General features: G+C 41.1%; 1 protein-coding gene across 2 annotated transcripts in view; it reads left to right on the forward strand.

Annotated features, from left to right (window-relative positions):
• Positions 1-14,034, forward strand: part of LOC118490140 (probable receptor-like protein kinase At2g23200) — a 36,786-nt gene extending 22,752 nt beyond the window's left edge. Inside the window, exon 3 of one of the 2 annotated variants that reach the window (XR_004888322.1) lies at positions 13,814-14,034. The gene's annotated coding sequence lies outside the window, so the exon portion shown is untranslated. Of the gene's footprint in view, positions 1-13,182; positions 13,240-13,813 lie in introns of those variants that run through there. The other variant, XR_004888321.1, reaches the window with a different exon arrangement.
• The last annotated feature ends 2,405 nt before the right edge of the window (positions 14,035-16,439 follow it).

Here is a 16,439-nt window from a genome sequence, read left to right on the forward strand (position 1 = left end):
TAACATTTTGCCTACTGTAAGTTTTGTGATATTTAAAATGGGGTGTCAATTAGTTGATAACAAGAGTAGCCTAACAAGTAGTAACAACTTTTGCTTGAAAGCAAGTTGTAGGCATATTAACATGCTGGAATCATAATATATCCCACACCTCATCATTATGAAATACATAAGCTCAAAAGTTTAATTCAAAAGTTAGCCGATAACAAGAGTATCCGATTTCCTCTTAAAAGATAGTATATTCTGCAGCAACTATTTCTCCTATTATTGCTCGTGCATTTACTTTGTATAGTCAAACTTGTAACCAATTATAGTAATGACTTTCCTTTTCTTTTTCTTTGTAATTAGCCTTGTATTACTGTATATAATAGATCAGCATCTCTCTCAATCATCAGAGAGAATTTCAACCTTTCATGGTATCAGCCTAACATCTTCGATCCTCTTCCTTCTCCTACCATGTCGACTCCTTCCTCTTCATCCACCACCACTGCCGAAACCTCCTTTCCCATGGATACTATTCTCCACATGCTTACTATCAAACTCTCCTCTACCAACTACCTCTATTGGCGCAATCAACTCCTCCATTTTCTTGCTAACCAAAAACTCCTCAGCCATGTCGATGGCTCTTCTTCTGCACCACCAAAAACCGTTAATGTCGATGACAAAGATCAACCAAACCCTACCTATACCGCCTGGTTTCTTGCAGACCAACAGGCGGTTCTCATCTTAAATTCCTACTTGACGGAGGAGGCCGTTGCTGAGATTCTAGGACTCATGACAGCCCGTCAAATCTGGACCGCTCTTGAAGCGGCATACAACAACACTTCTCTCGAGCGGATGCGCCTTCCTCGCGACAATCTTCGTCAATTAACCAGAGGGTCATCCACCGTTGCTGAATTTGGTCGTAAGTTCAAAACTATTTGCGATCAATTGTCAGCCATAGGCCATCCGGTGAGTGACACAGACAAAACTCACTGGTTTCTTTGTGGTCTCGGATCCACATTTGAAAGTTGGTCCACGGCTATTCGGACCGCTCGTGACTCTCTTCCGTTTCGTGAATTACTCACCAAAGCAGAGAGTCAAGAGCAATTTCTGAACACTCTCCATCCTTCAAACCCTACTCCGGTCGCGTTTACTGCCCAATCCCGTCATAACAGGTCTTCCTCAAACCGTTACAGATCCAGTTCTCGAACCTCTGTCAACCGTGGTTCTCCTCAGCCTGCATCCTCCAAAGGCACACGAAGGCCGCCCCACTGTCAACTGTGTCGTACCAATGGACACTATGCCAACAAGTGTCCGAAACTTTCCTCCTTCGGGCTGCTGCATCGGGTGACGACGGTCTCGCTCGTGCCTTTCACGCCCAATGTCATGTCGCCAGTGAAGGTCCCGACTGGACTGCTGACACCGGAGCCGATTTACACATGACTAATGATACTGGTAAACTTCATTCTTTTTCTCCCTACACTGGTACCTCATTAGTTTTCTTTGGAAACGGAGATTCCCTTCCTATTACTCATAAAGGACATGTTTCATTAAATAAAAATGTCTCTCTAAATGATATCTTAGTTGTGCCTACTATAACTAAGAACCTTTTTTCCATTAGCAAGTTAACCAAAGATTATCCCGTTGATGTCTTATTCTCGGATTCCTTTTTTGTTATCCAGGACCGGAAAACAAGCCAACCTCTCGCTCAAGGTCGGTGTGAAAACGGTCTCTACGTGCTTCGGGACAAGTCTTTTGCTTTTGTTGCATCCGTTTCGTCCAATAAAGCCTCTTTTGAATTGTGTCACAATCGATTAGGACATGTTGCATTTGATACACTTTCTGTTTTGAAAAGACTTGGTTGTTTGTCATTTACTTCTATTTTACCTAAGCCTAATTTATGCTCTCCATGTCAACTTGCTAAAGCTCACAAATTACCCTTTGATTCAAATGAGAAACGTGCTTCTCATCCCCTAGATCTTGTCCACTGTGACTTATGGGGACCCTCACCTGTCGTGACCAATGACGGATATAAATATTATGTTGTGTTTATTGACGACTATTCGAGATTTTCATGGCTATATCCGCTTAAAACGAAAAACGAATTTTACTTCGTTCTGCAAACCTTTTTGAGACTTGTTCAAACGCAATTCTCACGAAAAGTTAAAGTTTTTCAAAGTGACAGTGGTACGGAATTTGTCAACCAACATGTGCACAAAATTTTTGATGAAAACGGCACTTTTCATCGCTTCTCTTGTCCTTATACCGCTCCAAAAAATGGTCGCGCCGAACGGAAGCACCGGCATATTATGAAAACGGGTTTAGCCATGCTTTTTCATGCCCGCGTCCCCGTTACCCATTGGGTCGATGCGTTTAGTACCACCACCTACATTATCAACCGTTTACCCACCAAAGTTCTCCACCACAAATCCCCTTTCCAAATGCTCTTCTCCACAACACCAAATTATGCCAATTTTCGTGTTTTTGGATGTTGTGTTTACCCGTATCTACGCGATTATGCCCCTCACAAACTTGCTCCTCGTAGTATCCCGTGTGTTTTTATAGGCTATGCACCCCAATAAAAGGATACAAATGTTTTGACCCGGCACCTTCGTGTATGTACGTGACTCGGCATGCTAGATTTGATGAAACGTTTTTCCCTTACCTTAGTGATTCCTCACATGCAAACATTGCAAACCTTTTTCTTTCTACTTTTCATGAATCCACCACCTTTTCTCAATCTCCATATCAACCGGCCAATCCCACCACTCCACTACAACCCACCAATAAGTCACCTCTTACCCCACCTTGTTCTTTATGCAAATGTGCTGCCTCGATCAACAATCTGTTGACCGAGCCCCTCCTATTACCCCTTCAGCCCAGCCGCAACCTACCGAGTCTTTCACTCCTGCCTACAGCCCACTGTCTACACCTTCCGCCTCTTCAGCCGCCCAACCTGGCTCCTCGCCTACCTCCCATTCTCCGCCACATCATGATGTCCCTCCAACCTCTACGGCCCCTTCCCATCCGATGGTGACTCGCTCCAAGGTCGGCACCTTCAAACCCAATCCTAAACATACCGCCTACCTTGCTCATGCCATGCATTCTGGTTTACATGCTAGTCTCTTAACTACTGTTGATCCTAAGGGATTCAAAAGTGCATCAAAAAATTCCCATTGGATGGCAGCCATGCACAATGAGCTACAAGCTCTTCACAACAACCAAACATGGTCTCTTGTGCCACGACCCTCTTCTACCAATGTTGTTGGCTCAAAATGGGTGTTTAGAACCAAATATCACCACGACGGTTCCATAGATCGTTGCAAAGCCCGACTAGTTGCTCAAGGTTTCACACAAATACCGGGTCTCGATTTCACGCATACGTTTAGTCCCGTTGTAAAAGCCTCGACTATTCGCATCGTTCTCTCGTTGGCCGTCATCAATGGTTGGTCTCTTCATCAACTAGATGTTAACAACGCTTTTCTTAACGGGTCCTTATCCGAAACCGTTTATATGGAACAACCACCGGGTTTCGTTAACGAAAAATTACCGAATCATGTTTGCAAGCTCCAGAAGGCCCTTTATGGCCTTAAACAAGCTCCCCGGGCTTGGTTCCAACCACTTAGTTCGTTTCTCATATCCTACGTGTTTACTTGTAGTCGAGCAGATCCATCACTTTTTGTCTTTCATCAAGGTGATTCTCTCATGTATCTTCTTGTATATGTGGATGATCTTATTCTCACGGGAAATAAATCCTCTTTACTTACCTCCTTTACAAGTTGTTTACATAACGAATTTGCAATCAAGGATCTAGGTTCCCTGAGCTATTTTCTTGGTCTTGAGGTTGTTCACAATGACTCCAGTCTCTTTCTCACCCAAACCAAATATGCAAATGACATTCTTTCTCGTGCCGGTCTCACTCATGCCAAGCTTGTCTTCACTCCTCTTTCCACCACCGATACTTTTTCCTCTACTGGTACACCATATGCCGATCCCACCTTTTACCGATCCATTGTTGGGGCGCTTCAATATTTAACCAAAACTCGACCCGACTTAGCCTATGCAGTAAATCAAGCATGTCAACACCTTCATGCTCCAACTGATCAACACTTTCAGCTAGTTAAGCGGATTTTGCGCTACGTCAAGGGTACTATTTCTCATGGCCTTGTCTTCACTCGCCCCAAGTCTTTTACTATCTTGGGCTACTCCGATGCGGATTGGGCAAGGTGCATCGAAACACGCCGATCAACATATGGTTATTCAATTTTTTTGGGAGGCAACTTAGTGTCATGGAGCGCGAAGAAACAACTTACTGTCTCAAGATCAAGCTGTGAGTCCGAGTATCGAGCCATGGCAAATGCCGCAGGAGAAATTATTTGGATTACTCATTTATTGCAGGAACTTTATGCTCTTCCAGATACTCGGCCTACACTACTTTGTGAAAACGTAAGTGCTTTGTTCATGAGTCAAAATCCGGTGTCCAACAAACGAGCCAAGCACATCGACTTAGACTATCATTTTGTTCGTGAATTGGTCATGTCCGGGAAATTGCATACTCAACATGTTCCTACCAAGCTTCAACTAGCGGACATTTTTACAAAGAGCCTGCCACGTCCACAATTCGAGCATTTTCGAGACTTATTTCGTGTGTGTCTGCCGCCGTTTCGCTTGCAGGGGGATAAAAGATAGTATATTCTGCAACAACTATTTCTCCTATTATTGCTCGTGCATTTACTTTGTATAGTCAAACTTGTAACCAATTATAGTTATGACTTTCCTTTTCTTTTTCTTTGTAATTAGCCTTGTATTATTGTATATAATAGATCAGCATCTCTCTCAATCATCAGAGAGAATTTCAAACTTTCACCTCTATATGTTAGGACTGGAATCTTTCTTTTCAGTGTGAGTCTATGAGATAGTTACGACACCTAACAATCATCCCTTAAACCGAAGACCACTATGAATTCATTTCCGGTATTCATTATTTTTTCTACTTATTGTTTTAAAAATTTATGTTTAATCCAATATTCTGTTATTAACACATAAAAAAATACATTACTTTCAATCAAATACTTATGTTAATGAATATACATGACAAACTCGATATTGTAGTATATCAAACTAAAAAAATTCGGTTCCATATACAACAAAATAGAAGAGAATATAAAGAGTTTTTTATTCAAAATTTATTTTCAAAAGTCAAGATTGATGCATCTTTTTATTTTTTTTTAAGTTAAGGTGTATGCAGATACTCGTCAGCAAGGCACTTCTTTAGGTCCGAAACAAGGCACTTCTTTAGGCCGGTTTGAAAGTTGGATGGGTTCTGCTGAGTTCTTCTGGTAATTCGAGCTTGTAAGCTATGGGGCAGATTCTCTCGAGAATTTTGAAAGGACCGACATAGCGGGGTGCTAGCTTGCCCTGCTGTCCGAATCGAACGAATCCCTTCCATGGTGATACCTTCAAAAGTACCCAATCACCAATACTGAATTAAAGTGACTTTTGTCGTTTACCAACACAACTCTTTTGACGAATCTGCTTAGCTAAGAAGTTGTTGGGAATCTGGAGGATCTTGTTAGTTGTCTCTTGAATACGTTCAAGCCCTGTGACTTGAGCTTCACCGATCTCGTGCCAACATACTGGTCATCGGCACTTACGAGCGTATAGAGCTTCAAATGGAGCCATACCGGTGCTGCAGTGGTAACTATTATTGCAAGAGAACTCGATTTGAGGTATATGAGAATCCTAGTTTCATTTGAAATCGATGCTGCATGATTGCATCATGTCTTCAAGTGTCTGTATGGTGTGCTCAGATTGACCATCAGTCTGTGGATGAAACGCAGTACTAAGATCCAGTCGAGTACCTAACACTGACCGTACTGCTTGATATGTGCGCGAGGCTGTAACACCCTAACACGTTTAACCTTAACACGACGCAGCGAAATTTCGAGCCTTAAAATTTCTTTCGTTACAAACGTTTGGACTTACTTGAAAATTCGTCTTAATATGTATCTTTTACAAAAATAAAGCATAAGTCTTGTTTACTAATAGTACATACTCAATTAATCCCGTACAATCTATTTTGTGACTCGGTCTTCGATCTCTATTCCTCGTGATAACCGCCCGTGATTCGTAGAACCTGCACTCACCACATACATTCATCACATTAGTACACAATACATAAACAAGATCCAATACATGTACACTTTCCATTCAGCTTTCTCTCTGATTTTAAGCATATCATTCGCATATCCATTCCCTGGTGAGCCTTCAATAATGTACCTGCATAAATCTTCGTTTTCCAGGCACACGATTAATATCATTAACACTCAACGTATCCAAAATCATACTTACATATACACCTGCATACATCCATACCTCTCTACATACATGCATACACTCATACGTATCTTCATATATTCTTAAATACTCTACTACATACGTACCTACATTCGTATGTTTCTACATACATGCCTACACTCATACGTATCTTCATACATACATAAATACACATCTGCATATGTACCTACGTTCCTACGTCTTTACATACATGCATACGATCACACGTACTTCTATACATACATAAATACTCATCTGCATATGTACTTACATTCTTACGCCTTCACATATATACATACTATCCTACGTATCTTCATATATACACAAATACGCTTCTATATACGTACCTACATTCGTACGTCTCTACATACATGCATACACTCATATATATCTTCCATATATACATAATTACACATCTACATACACGTACAAGATCTTGCACACCTCTTACATACTCATACGTTAATTACATGGGACTTAGACTTTGATTTATAGCCCATAAACATCTAAGGATCGATCAAAATCATGTTTAGAAAGCCCGCCGTAGTCCACGGATAACAAACCGAAGCCTACGATACATAAATCAACTTTAATTACAAATTTTAGATTTTTGGACTTGGGGAGGGCGTCGGCGACGGCCCTAGGGCCCGTCGGCGACGGCCCGTAGCTTTTCCCGTAGCCAAAAACCCCGTAGACAGGTAATTAAGGCGTCAGAGAAAAACTGGTTTTCTAGAGCCCGTCGGCGACGGCCCTAACCCCGTCGGCGACGCCCTCTAGAAAACCACTTTTTCTGCAGATTCGTTTCGTCGTCCGTACGCACTAAAACGCGCATAACTTTTGAACCGTCTACCCGTTTAACCTCCCGTTTCTTCCTACATGCTTGCAAATTGGTCCTCTATCCTATGGACTCAAAATCCCACATCCGGATTAAGTAAATTTTTAACTTATGCGCTATCGGCTTATTATTCATTTACGGTTATTCGACCCGTTCATGTTTTCATCAAACAACACATTCGTTTTAACATCAAGGCTACATTTTGACCCGTTACATCTACTTAACAAAATCATTGGTTTCATACAACATATCCTTATTGGTCCTCACTTAACATACTTAACTAACTAGCACATAACTTTACATAAACAATTAAGAAGTGATTACGGAAATCACTTACCTTTTTGCGTCCGTTCCCTTGCCTCCTTTTTACCCTTTTGCCTTTCTTGCTTAAGTCCATTTCCACATGAGCCTTATGCCTTCACATCACGCAATCACATTCTTGTTAGTATGCGTGATTGTACACTTAATGATCATGTCGAATGTATGGTTCAAGTCTGACTTTCATTAGTCAAGTCTAACAAACATAAGACATATACCCAACATCACATCTCTTCCAACTCGTATAATTCCTTACATAATTGCATATAACACACATTGTTAAACATGCACCATATGACTTTATTGCATTGAAATTTGACAAGAGTCTAGCCATACTACTTATGCAAGGTTTGACTTCCAAAAGTCAACGACCCATCTTATGGACTTTCGACTTAACCTCATATATCCGTGTCATCATATTAAGCTATAACAATGGCATTATATACACTTCATATTCATGATGTAATATGCTTACAACCACATGATCAATCCATTACATACACACACATACATATTATCAATACTACATATACTAAAGCTTTCGGGATCCCATACTAGACGACCATATTTGGGGTACATAACCAACATGATTTTACCATCCTTACTTGCTATACATTAACGCCAATTTCATTTCGTAACCTCAACTAAACCGTCGACTAAACACATAGTGTGTACCATACAATGTGAGTGAACAATGAAAGATACTAGTGCACATTTCTACCCAAACAAGACATCAGTAAAACCTCCACATGGATTCGATCTTACACATGTTCCTTGTGTAAGTTTAATAACAATTTAATCATTTACACATTGTATGTATGTTCATCCACAACTTGCATACATTTTCACATAATATCGTCGTTTAGTCATTTCATCAAACACTTGGCGTGCGTACCACTATCTAAGCATAATGTACAACTATTTCATGCATCAATCTTCTACATTCATACATAGTTCATCAAATCCTTCTACTCACCATCATGTAGTATTCACAATTAATCATCCAACATATCATCATCACATTTTATTCAATTCATCAAATCATAACTCGTTATACACCGATATTTCATCAATCTTTCAACAAGAATTGGACATAGATGGTGATTAAGTCATCATCATCACCATGACTAATGGGTTTTACTTCTAAACATCAAATTAACACAAACTATACATAACCTATGTTCTACTTGATGATTCTAACCCTTATACATCATCAATTTCATACTAATTCACGGATTAAAACATAACCCACTTCATCCATGATCACCAATCTTAGATTTAAGACATACCTTATGATCCCCTCGTGTTGTTGATCATTAATCCATGCTCGGTTATGGCTTTAAACTTCATCTTGCCTTCCAATTTGAGCAAAAGAATGAAGTTAGGGTTTGAGGCTCCATGGGAGCCTCCTGATCTTTCTCGAACACACGTATGTGTGTGTTTGTGTGTGATTAAGTTATTTAATAACTTAACTTTCATTTGTTTCATTTTGGCCCCTCGGGTTTACCTTTAAAACATAACTAACACTACCCTCATCATTTAATACTTTTGACCATCCCCTTAACTAGGTTAAATAGCCTAGTTATTTATTTCATGACGTGTCACATAAGAACATACGACAAATATTAACATTCAGATTTTGGGGCGTTACAAGTCTACCCCCCTTAAAGAAGGTTTCGTCCCCGAAACCTTTCTCATTCTTAGTAGACCAAAACTACTCTTACTTTTTCATCTATTTAATCATGATGCTTGTTACAACATGAATACATTCGGGATCTTGGTCAAAAGGTTTGTTTCATACCTAAACATGATTGTACGCATTGTCCTTACGTTCTTAAATTATGTAATTTACTTTCGTAATCACCTAAAACTCGGAATCTGATTCAGAGCTCTTACTAGTGTCATTTTCGTTGTATGATGCTAGTTCCTAGCAAACATCCTTACTAGCGATCCATTCACTGAATTCATTCAATATGCATACTAATGCAAAATCATACTCGAGATTATATCCAGGTTTTTGCTCGCACATACCTAAATTTACGGCTTGTTTCTACCTTTCTAATTAAGCATAATACATTCATACATTTACTAATCGAACTAAATCGATTTATTTCATTCTACTCATACATCATACACGATCTTTCATTTTGTTCGCTTTGAGTCATCCTTAACATTCCATTACTACTGTTACTTCTAATTATCTTCATGTTCATACTAGAGGTCAACATACCATCAAAGGCATACTTTAAACATTTAATTATATCAATACTTACTCATAATCACAAGCTAAACATCTTACTAACCTTGATTTCGTTGCGTATCCCAACGGTTCGTGGCCCGAATTGGATCGTTTCTTCATGAGTTCATGCAGTACCTGTATGGATTTCTTCCATTGACTTGTTGAGCATCCGCCTATGCGCATCCCTTCAACAATGACTTGTTCAGATGAACATGGCCAACAAGCCCAACATCAAAATTAGCATTTTCCATCGGTACTTGTCATTATTACCTTTTTTTTCCAAATTTATTTTATTCGGGGTTTACACATTTCATTCGATTTCATTCAGACATGATGTTAATCACATCACCTCAATTATATATTAATACTTTCTCAATTCCTTCTTAAGACATTAGTGTGTTAGACCTATTCATAATGGGTCAAACATGGCCATTTCTTAATATATCATTCTTATTATTTGACCCGTTCTTGATGGGTAAATACATAACCATTATTTTGTAATTCTTAAACTCATTTGGTGTACTACACTACACTTTTCCTCTCTTCTCCAGCGCTCCCACGGTTCGAAACTAAATTATTTCTCAGCTTCTGCAGTTTGACTCTTCAAGGTCAAACTGCCACTTATTTCTTATTATATATATATATATATATATATATATATATACACATACGTATTGAAGTACATGTTTGTACTCCTTTTCAATTCAGACATGCTTACGATCTCATCGCTTCACTGTTCCAGTGTTTTCTTGCAAACACTTGCCCTTCCCGTTTAAAAGTTAGTCATAATACTTACTTCGCTTACAATACCAACATTTTAGTTCCATTCACTCATATACTTTCATTTCCTTTACACATTCGATTACCCAATAAAAGGGGTAATGGCATATACTCTCATAATGAGATTCAAGCATACCACTTTCGACCTGGTCACATCGGGTTAATTGCTTTCAACATAAATCTTTCGTTCTATCCGTATAACGGATTGAACTCCATACATTCGTTATTGCATTCACGACCACCCGTTCTAAACGGATGGTACCTTATCCTTACTCGACTTGTTCAACTTGAACCGGTCGACTTGCATAGCTTATTATAGCATTCGCTATCATAACCAAATCCGCAAGGGATTTGCATCATTCGTACCTTTCATTCCTTGAATCCATCTCGCGGATTCAAACTTTGCATTCATATCTTGTTGATCTGTACTTTCTTATGGATTCAACATTCTTCATTCTTATCACTTATACTTCTTATTCTTGCGTAGTATCCTCAATTTTTCCGAGAGTCTTATTACCCATTTCACCCGCACGCCTACCTGCTACCCAGTTCTACCGGACATACCCGCGATAATTACCACGGTCTCACGAACGTCATATGCTTCTTGCGTACTGGCCAGGTGCGCAATCCACACACTAGTTTCGTGCCTTCGTGTAATCATCGCCTTATGTCCGAGAAATGGGTTTCAGTTTCGTGCATATTTCCAAAACTTCTCCAAGACCACATCATTGTCTTTCGTTTAATAATTACCCTCTCAAGGAGATCTCTTCCTTTTTCTTTTAACATTGGTACCCATACATATTAGCAACGTGTACCTAGGGTTAATTTGCCTATTTGCATCTTTGCCTGCCTAAGCATTCATCCTATTCTGCATTCACGAATCATCCTCTTCCAACACTTATGCTTACCTTGCACATACAAAACCGTCAGTTTCTTATACGTATACATAAGTACATACTTACATTAGCCTTTACCTTTGGATCTTGATCGAGTCTTAGATTGTACGGATTTCTTATCTCAAGAGCACACAAGTTTGAGTTCAAGTACTTACCTTCTCGTACTTGATTCCCTCAAACCAGGGCTCTGATACCAACTTGTAACACCCTAACACGTTTAACCTTAACACGACGCAGTGGAATTTCGAGCCTTAAAATTTCTTTCGTTACAAACGTTTGGACTTACTTGAAAATTCGTCTTAATATGTATCTTTTACAAAAATAAAGCATATGTGACACTTCGGAATTTCCCGGACAATCTTTCGATGTAACATGCGTGTACGTATACTATTAAATGGAAAAAGTGGTGTATTGTTTTGATGTTCTATGTGATCTTTGTGCTAGTATGTTATACGTATGTATATATATATATATATATATAAGAGGGTGGGTGTGTATGTGAGATGAACCGGAACCCGAAACCACAACCAAACCCGAGACCCGACTCGAGACCACCCGGTCTCGAGTGAACCGTGAACAACAAAAGGAGCCGGTTGTTTGGATTGGGCCGTTTGGGCCTTGTAACCGAGAACCCAACCCGGAAACCCCCCCCCCAGCCCAACTCGGTACATTATATAAACCCAACCCCACCTCCCTTAACCATTTTACACACTCTCTTCTCACACTCTCATCTCTCACACAAAAACCCTAAAGTTTTAAGACCACTCTTCTCATCCCTCTCGGATCAACCCGCAACAAGACCGCAATCGGATCTTCCCTTTTCTTCTCTCGGATCTTTGAGCTTCACACAACCGGTTAGCATAAACATCCCTATAGTTGCTTCGATTGTTTGTGTTGTTACTAAATGATGCTTGATTATTGTTAATAATGTGATGGTAGCTAAATGATGGTTAAAAATGCTTGGTCTATGTTGAAAATGCATGATATCCGATTTGTTTTGGTTTTTGTTAGAAGTTCATGATAGTTGGTTATAATGACATATTTTGGATGATTCGGATAGCTTATAAAATGTTGTGATATTCGGTTGTTATAATGAGGGTTTAGATAGATTACTATTGCATGTTCGGATTATTGTTGTTGTTCGTTTAGGATGAGGGTCCGATTGGAGGTTCTATGCAAGGTTTTGTGTTGTTTATGGTTGAATGTTGTTTGATTATGGTATGAACATCATGAAGAACAGTTTGAATGTGTTAAATATTTTGAAAATGCTGATTTTGATCCAAATTTGTGCACAAACCGACCAACAGACATGTTTAGTGGCATAGTACAATATTTACATGAAAATGCAATTTCATTGGATAGTACACTACAGGTTCTAGAAGTTTGCCATGCACGTTATCACGGTTGCGAGTCGCAACCTTTGGTTGCTACTCGAAACCACGCATGACCAGTCGAAACCTCCCAGTTGCGAGTCGCAATCAGCACGCATCAAACCTGGTTGCGAGTCGCAACCACGCCTGCTAAGTCGCAATCTCCGGTTACGAGTCGTGACCAAAACGTGACGGACCGAGACCGCAGTTACGAGTCGCAACCTCGGTTGCGAGTCGCAACCACCTTAGTCTCAACTGGGCTGTTTTGTGTATTGGGCTTTGACTGTTTTGCTGTTTTGGGCCTTAACTGTTGGGCTGTCTATTGTTTGAGCTGTTTACTGATCTGCTACTGTTTGTATGTCTACATGTTACTGTATGTATACGTGTTCACTTGTACCCGACTTGACCCATGCTTGGTAACCATGCTAGGACGTGGTAACCAACGAGCTTAACCAAGTAACGTATCTTACCGAGCAACCCAAGGTGAGTTCACAACTTAAAAGCATGCGTCCCGGTGGTTTGGGACACGAGACTAAAACAACCCTATCCCCTTGTAAAGGGGATACCGTCTACATTCCTTCCCTAGTTATTGGGAACATACTTACTTTATCTCCCCTTGTATTGGGAAACCCTTTTTAGTTAATTACTGTTTATACGGAATGCAACCAACGGCACTAAACGCAACTCTATCACTCAAGTCCCTACTACATAATACCGATTAGTCGCCGGTGCCAGGCGAACGGGTTATTAGTTGATAGCGCTATTTAGGTCTTACCAGCCTCACACCGTGCCATGGTATGGGATCGGTCGTGAACTAATGTACTCAGGCATCCGTCAATGATGATTGAACATTGACATCGGGGCATCCTGCGGAAACGCAAACGGTTACCTAGTGTTCGGTATTGGAAAAACAGTTTAGTCGCTAACTTTTGGGGTAGCTCCCCATGGCATGTATAAACGGATATATTAACTGGTGAAACAAGTTTTTGGTAATTAAAACTGGACAACTAGTGAACTCACTCAGCATTATTGTTGACCCCTTTTACTGCATGCTTTGCAGGTGGCCAGTGACTGGAGCAGCTGCTTGGGATGTGTAGTGGTCGTCTGCCCGTGTGTTGGGCATTTATTATGCTTACCTTATGAACACTGTTTAAAACTATTTAATTATGCTTCCGCTACTTGTTACTGTTTTAAACTTGAAACCTTAAACTCTGAACTTGATATTTGCTAATCTTATGGTTAGTAAGTATTACTTTAATATTAACCAATGCTTAGTATAATTGGTGGCTGGATCCTGGTCAGTCACGCCCTCGAAGCGGGTGTTATCCGCGGGTGGATTTTGGGGGTGTGACAGATTGGTATCAGAGCCATTGGTTATAGTGAACTTGGTTTTAAAAAGGGGAAAAATCTTTTTGAGAAAAACCAGACTATAACCCGTGACTCGTGACGACACTACACTCCAAGTACAAGGCTCGACATATCTGACCTCATAGCTCGGACCCATAGTTACTTGCTTAATTGTTTTATGCTTTCTGCTTTACAATACGTACTAGTTTGCCTGATTAGATAGATACATCTTCTCTCTTCTATCTTATTCTCGCTATCACACACTCATACTATGTTTTCTGGTTATGAAGACAATGAGTGGACGCGGACGAGGAAACGTCAACATGACTCAGGCTCAGTTCACTAACCTGCTCAACACTGTGGCTGCAGCTTTCGCAGCTCACCCTATAGGTAAACTCGATGTTTTAGGATGTTTAGATCCTACCGCCACATCGTCCTTTCACCTCTAAACCTATTTCGCTTCACTCCTCACAACAGGTCAGCCTGCACTTGTGCAACCACGTGTTTGTACCTTCAAGACCTTCATGGATTGCAAGCCTCTTCCGTTCAGTGGCACTGAGGGTGCCATAGGTCTCCTGCACTGGATCGAGAAGGTCGAAGCTGTCTTCGCTGTCTGCGAGTGTCCCCCTGCTAATTGGGTGAAGTTTGCTACTGGTACTCTAGAGGGAAGCGCACTCTTATGGTGGAAGGCGCAGATTCAAATGCTTGGTTTGGAGACTGCAAACGCTACTGCGTGGGAAGATTTCAAGGATATGATCAAGGAAGAGTACTGTCACAGGGATGACATCCACAAGCTTGAGAATGAGTACTATGAACTCAAGATGGTTGGGTCAAAGATTGAGACCTACACCAAGCTGTCCAACGACTATGCTGCTCTTTGTCCAAACATGTCTCGACCTATGTATCGAAGGATCGAACTGTACATCAAGGGTCTGGCTCCAGAAATTCGAAGCCATGTAACTTCAGCCAACCACACTACCATTCAGCCGATCGTTCGACTTGCTCACAAACTCACTGATCAGGCTGTGGAAGAGGGCAGGTTGCCCAAAAGGATCAGTGTTGCGGAAGGAAGTTCTAGTGATGGCAAACGAAAGTGGGAAGGAAATCAGGGCAAAGATGCTAACCCTACTCAAGCCCCAGCACAGCAAAGGAAAACTGACAACAACAAGGGCACTCAGCAACAGGGTGGCTACCGGGGAAACTACCCTAAGTGCAACAAGTGTAACAGGCACCACAATGGGGCATGCAACAAGGGTCAGTGTCAGCGATGCCACAAGATGGGGCACGAAGCAAAGGAGTGTAGAAGTCAGTTCCCGGCGAGGCAGAATCAGCAACAACCCCAACAGCAACAGCAGCAGGGAAACAACAGAGCATGTTTTAAATGCGGGGCAACAGGGCACATGCGAAAGGACTGCCCTGAACTGAATCAAAATCAAAACAACAATCAGGGAGCTGGGAACAATGAGCAGAACAACAATGCTGGGAATGCAAGGGGCAGAGCTTTTGTGATTGGAGCTGGAGAGGCAAGGAACGATCCCAACGTCGTGGCGGGTAAGTTCCTACTTGATGATCGTTATGTTTCTGTGTTATTTGATTCCGGTGCCGACGCCAGTTATGTATCCCTTCGCATTAGTAAGAAACTTAAGCACTCGCCCGCATTATTAAGTTCTAAGCACATCGTCGAGATAGCTAATGGTAAGAACATCGAGGCCACGCATGTGATCCACGACTGCACCCTAGAATTGTCTGGCCATACGTTTAGTATCGATCTTTTCCCTGTCAAACTTGGGAGCTTCGATGTTGTCATTGGTATGGATTGGTTATCCAAACATCGCGCTGAGATCCTCTGTCAAGAGAAAGCAGTTCGTATACCTCGCCGTTCTGGTCAAACCCTCATCGTCAAAGGCAACAAAGGTGGAGAAGTCACAGGCATTATCTCGCTTCTAAAAGCCCAGAAGTGTTTGCAAAAAGGGCACACCGCTATCCTAGCACTTGTCACCAACACCCACGAGAAGGAAAAGAGGATTGAAGATTTTCCTGTAGTACGCGACTATCCCGAGGTATTTCCTGAGGAACTACCTGGACTCCCTCCCCACCGTCAGGTCGAATTTCAAATCGAGCTAGCTCCCGGAGCAGCACCTATAGCTCGTGCACCGTACCGTCTAGCCCCTGCAGAACTGAAGGAACTCTCGACGCAACTACTAGAACTATTGGATAAAGGATTTATCCGTCCTAGTTCATCACCCTGGGGAGCACCAGTACTCTTTGTCAAGAAGAAGGATGGCACGTTCCGAATGTGCATCGACTATCGTGAGTTGAACAAGGTTACCATCAAGAAT

The sequence above is a fragment of the Helianthus annuus genome, chromosome 3 (assembly GCF_002127325.2).
Source record: "Helianthus annuus cultivar XRQ/B chromosome 3, HanXRQr2.0-SUNRISE, whole genome shotgun sequence".
NCBI lineage: Eukaryota > Viridiplantae > Streptophyta > Magnoliopsida > Asterales > Asteraceae > Helianthus > Helianthus annuus.